We start from the raw sequence: 5,315 nt of genomic DNA, 5'->3' as shown, positions 1-5,315 counted from the left end.
AAAAAGTACTAGTCAAGAACTGAGGACTTGATCCCAGACGACTGCAAAAAGTGCAAGTCCATGGAGGAACAAGGTCAGCTCATCGACAGACTTTGGTGACAACCAAAGATGTGATGTTATCATCCCTACATGAGCACGGCTAAGTCGGCATCAAATCTTCAATAGCTGCTGTTGGAGATATGTGAGACTTCATAAAAGGTTGATCCATCTTCGAGTTCGAGTCTCCAGTCTGGGTTGGGGACATCGTCCAATATGTAGGTTTGAATTGGATGAGACAATAGAGTAAGAATTTTCAAACCCTTTTATAAAGCGGAGAGATAAGAATTTAGAAGCTTTGAATAAATAAGAGGAGTAGAAGCTATGCTTCCGACTAAAGAAAGAATTTGTTTTGTAAATAGTTTTTCCCAAGTACTTGTTTCCTAACTAACGTCCATGCTAACTAAGGTCTCCTACAGTCAGGATAGCTCTGATACCAGCTCTGTGGGGACCCCGGACTAACGGTCCGAAATTCCCTGTTATGTATACAGTTCACGATCCCATGATCAGTGCGCCGTGAACACATAACCGAACTGATATCAAATTACACCATCCAATTACAAAGCGGAATAAGAAAATTACAACATGGTCACATGACCGATAATTACATAATAGCCTCGAAGGGCCTAACTAAACATCAGAGTAGCATCATCACTTCAGCAGCGCAGTACCCAAGTCATCTGCCATAACCCTACAGGCAACTGACTGGGAAGACGTTCCTAGCTCGCATAGACGTCGCCAACTCCTTCTTCATCTGTCGAACTCCTTCAAGTCTGGCCAAGTAAATAGCCAGGGACAAAGCCGTGAGTACATTTGAATTGTACTCGCAAACCATCAAGAAGGTGATAACAATTCTAACTAAAGAAGACAAGAGAGGAAGAGTAGTTTCTCTTGTGGATATAGCATGTGGAAGAGAAGAGATGTTTTTGGTGGAGATAGCATCCCAACTTCTCAATCGAAGGGGACACTCCAAGAATTTATCTAAGACATCTCTATTTCTCTATTGAAGAAGAGTTCCTCTACATGAAAACACTAGGAAGGGTCACCCCATCTTGATTCATTTTCCTCAACCATCTCCACATGGTCGGCACAACATCTTTCCCGTACCCTTCCGGTACTTCCAACACACGCATTTCCTTTGGAAATCATTTTTCAAAACCAAAACTCGACACAGCTCGGTAACGGCCATCCCAACCGTCCATGACCGCGGACGCGGCTATTCGAATAGTTTTAACTCTGCAGAGTGTGCGCACTTTCCCCACAAGAACCGATAAATCCGCCGGGATCATCCCCGGTTCGACATACAAAAGTATGCGAGACTTGGATAATCTGTCATAGTCCTTCGCCTGTCTCCCTTGACAAGAGTCCTTCCCTGCGGGCTTACCCCTTCCCGGCACCCCGGCAGCATACCTCCTTTTGAGCGTATCTCCGGCGCCATGACAGAAGACCCTCAGTAATCGTCCGGCTGCAAGTTAATGCAGTGTATTGCCTCCTTCAGAGCGCAACCCGGTGTCAGAGGTCATCGCGACCCTCCTAGAGAGTTGTGAAGGTGGCTCATGCCAATTTCAACAGACGTCAGACTAAGCCCGTACCCACTTTGGATAATGTGGTTGCGCTGTGTAATTGTTCCGGGCGAATACAAAGAACCATGTGTCGTTTTTCTCAAAAACCCAAGTCACACCCACACTTTCCTCTTTCCAACCATCTTTGTCAAGATCCTTTTCTTTCATAAACCATACGCTTGGGTAAGGTTGCCTCACCCAAGGTTTTCATAAACATTTACAACAAGGTAAACCTTGAGGGGTTCCCAACCTATAGTTTCATGAGTTGAACTAGTATTGCACTACGGCCGAGATGAGAGTCATCCCGCCATAGATGAGGTATAAAGGGGTAGTGGAGTGGATCATACTTGCTTAAGTTAAGCATGTATTATGACAACACAAGGAGGAATATACTCTCAGATTTGTGGTGCTAACTACACAACTTAGATAGTGGAGTGTCACTATCCAACATATTCTCCAAGATGGTACACGGCATACTCCTCTCAAGTTGAGAATACACCAAGATCATGACAATGATACCTCTATACTACAAATGGGGTGGGTGTGGTGTAAGTTACTATCTTGAGATGGAAAATGCTCAAGTTGAGCATACAAGATAACCAAGTGGGATAGCACGGCCATGCTACCATGCATCCCATAACACAAGGACAAATAGTGGAGCATCACCACTAGGGAGTACCCCACTTGCAAACACACATAGATGACATAAATAGAGATAATAACACACATAGAATGAAGGTGCTTTGAACATCAACAAATGACATCCAACTAGACACCGGATCAGAGATCAAAAGATGGCTTGCCTTGGCTTATTTGTCCCTGTAATTCTTCAACTCTATCAATATAAGAATCCCAACAATATAAATAAAATCCTTGTCCAATTCCACTTCTTCTTCTTCTTCGGAATTGTTCGCATCTAGCGCCAGAAAATATAAAAGGAACACAATCAATCACATTGCATCAACAAGACAACATTGAACAATCAACAACTAACCATGCAGCCAAGGTATAACATACTAAGGACTTATAGATACCACAAAACAACTTCAAGAGTTTTAATTTAGAAAACCCCATTTATTTACCTAGTAGAGGTATGAGTGCGTCACAACTTAGCAATTGCCTCTCTCGGTTATCACCATGGTATAAACCAAACATCCCCTGGTAGATAACATCATAAAGAGGACAAGAGCATTAGTTTGGCATCAAACACATTCACAGTACATTTTCAAACATTTTGGGAAAAGTAGAAAACAGTTTTCCTGACTTAGTTGTCTCACACAACACAACATCCAAAATAGGAAGCAAACCATATTCCACATCATTTGAAAACTTAAGCAAAACAATAGGGCTAATGTTAAGTTGCAGAGGTTTTGTTTTGCAAGCATAAAACAAAGGTTGTCCATTCCTAATAAAGAGAGTTGGTCAAGGGTTTTAAATAGACCAACAAGTTTTGGTCCAACAATGCATGTCACACATATACCATACTAACAGTAACGAATATGCATGAACAGAGACTAATAATATTTTTCCTAGATGGCCCGTACTAATACAAGACTAACCCAATTGGAATCACCCAAAATGATTAAACCTACAATTTTAGGAATTTCTTTCAATCTGACTGTACAGAAAACAAGATCTGTAAGCCATAAATCGTAGAAAAATCCTAAAAATATGAGACCACTGGCATTTGAAAGATATTTAAACAGAGATGCATACACAATTGGATTTGGGTTCAAATTGTTTCTGAAACTCTCACAAATGGATTAACAAGATTACTGCATGTCTTCACCATTTGCTTTATGTCTGGATTTTCATAACAGATAAATGTTTGAAACTTATTTGAGATGATTAACAAAACATTCAGTAGTCCTACAAAGTTGGAATCACTCAATTAGGTTCAAATATGGATTTTTGGTGATTTAAAAGCTAACAGCCATGTCTGCAGAACACACAGAACAAGTTTAATTCACCACAAATCGTACATAAATCACAAAAATATGAGGTCAGCTGCATCTGAAAGGTATTGAATAGGTGGATCTTACCCAATTTGTTTCACTCAAAGATTCGTTCCCAAGCTCCTGGTTTAATTCGACAAAGTCAGATCTGACCAGATCTTGACCTGTGAATCATTTCATTTTCAGGAGGTCAATCGAAGTGAAACCACCGCCAAAATGAAGGTATTGAAGAGGGCTTTCACCTACAGTTGAGTTTGCTCAAAAAGGTTTCGTAAAACGGAACAAATCTAACAAACAGTGAACCTGCATGTTTACAGAACTTTATTTACCACGGACAATCCGTAACGAATTTGAGGATGAGACCAACGCCAAGTTGTATATCTTTTCCGTATCTATCTGCGGAACTTTGAATCACTCGATTTGGATCTGCGCACGATATTTGGTGGATTTTACAAGTTCATACCAGAATCTGAAACAGCAAGATAGCAGAAATTACTGCAAGGATTTGGACGAACTTTGCTCAAGAACTTCAGATCTGAGGATAGCTCAAGCTTCTCCATGCTTGGACCAACATGCACCTGCATCAAGATCCAATCTTAGCAATGGAGGAAGAGGAAGAGGAGAGAAAACCATCTAGGGTTGGGGAGAAGAAGGAGAGGGAGGCTCTCATGGTGAGGAGGAGCTTGAGGGAGGAGGGAGCTTCATCTTGGAGTTCTTTCCATGGCCATGGCCGGCCATGGGAGCTAGGTGGAGCTGCATTTTCGTGGGGGAGAGTAGGAGAAGAGTGTGAGGGAGTAGATAAGGTGGAGGAGTGAGTGGAGAGAAGAAAAATGAGAGCAAGAGGAGTGGAGGTGGCCGGCCAAGGGCCATTTATAGAGGGAGAGGGGGTTGGCTGCCTCCTTTTTGATTGGCTAGGATGGGTGGCTGCCCATTTAATTGTTGGGGTAGTTGAGAGGCAAGTCTTGCAAGATAAGAAAGTGAGGAGGAAAGTGGCTGGCCGAAATTTTCTTGCCATGGCCGGCTCCTTCTTGACAACCACAAGTGAACAAACAAAGTGCAATGCCACTTCATGAATGTCGACCAAGGTTGAGTATTTGAGGGGTTAGCTAAAAATGGTTTGATGATGTATTAAAATTTGGGAGAGAGGTGATAATAAACATTGGTGGCAATGTTGGAGAATAAAGTACTTTGATCAAATTATCAAATTGGCCAAGAGATGATGGTGGTGATGGTGGTTGAGACAATGGTAGAGCAAGATTAAGAGAGATGGTGAGTGAAGTAACCATATACTCACAATGAAGAATATGGGGACTTAAATCATGAATTCATGAGGTCAAGGTAATGATGGAAAAGAATATAAATTGCTCTACAAATGAGAGGTCAATAGGGAGTGAGTTGAAAGTATCAAATGATCATCCATTTGATCCAGAATTGGAGGATGGAGGGGATACAATGTGGTGGATCAGAGATGTGCATAAGATGTGCAAGAGTTGTCATTTGAAAAAGATCTTGTTTGAAAAGTATTTGAAACACCCCAATTGTCTAGGGACAATTGGGAATGAACTCAAGTGGAATGAAGTTTGAAAGTGTTGAGATAAAACTAGTTGGAACATAGGGGTTCAAAATATTCTACTTACTTTCTCAAGTAAGGTAGAGTTTTTCTCAAAGGTAAAAATAAGCAAGAGGAAAACAAGAAATGGTATAGGTACCATAAACAAGCTTTTTGTTAAAACAAAGCAAAATAGAAATAATGTTTTATAAA

At 41.1% G+C, this 5,315-nt stretch overlaps 1 long non-coding RNA gene across 2 annotated transcripts; it reads right to left on the bottom strand.

Moving 5' to 3' along the window:
* Positions 1-495: 495 nt before the first annotated feature.
* LOC127306253 (uncharacterized) lies at positions 496-4,468 on the bottom strand. Of its 2 annotated transcripts, none has more exons than XR_011747584.1 (6): positions 4,069-4,468; positions 3,883-3,979; positions 3,641-3,795; positions 2,681-2,756; positions 2,402-2,514; positions 496-809 (listed from the first exon to the last, which is right to left on the bottom strand). It is a non-coding gene; the product is annotated as an uncharacterized lncRNA (long non-coding RNA). The 2 variants fall into 2 exon arrangements; XR_011747585.1 differs by having other exon boundaries at positions 3,641-3,717; positions 4,069-4,466.
* Positions 4,469-5,315: the final 847 nt, after the last annotated feature.

Source organism: Lolium perenne, chromosome 6, assembly GCF_019359855.2.
Source record: "Lolium perenne isolate Kyuss_39 chromosome 6, Kyuss_2.0, whole genome shotgun sequence".
In the NCBI taxonomy this organism is placed as follows: domain Eukaryota; kingdom Viridiplantae; phylum Streptophyta; class Magnoliopsida; order Poales; family Poaceae; genus Lolium; species Lolium perenne.
Note: the sequence above shows the minus strand (reverse complement) of the source record. Positions and strands in the feature narration are given on the sequence as shown.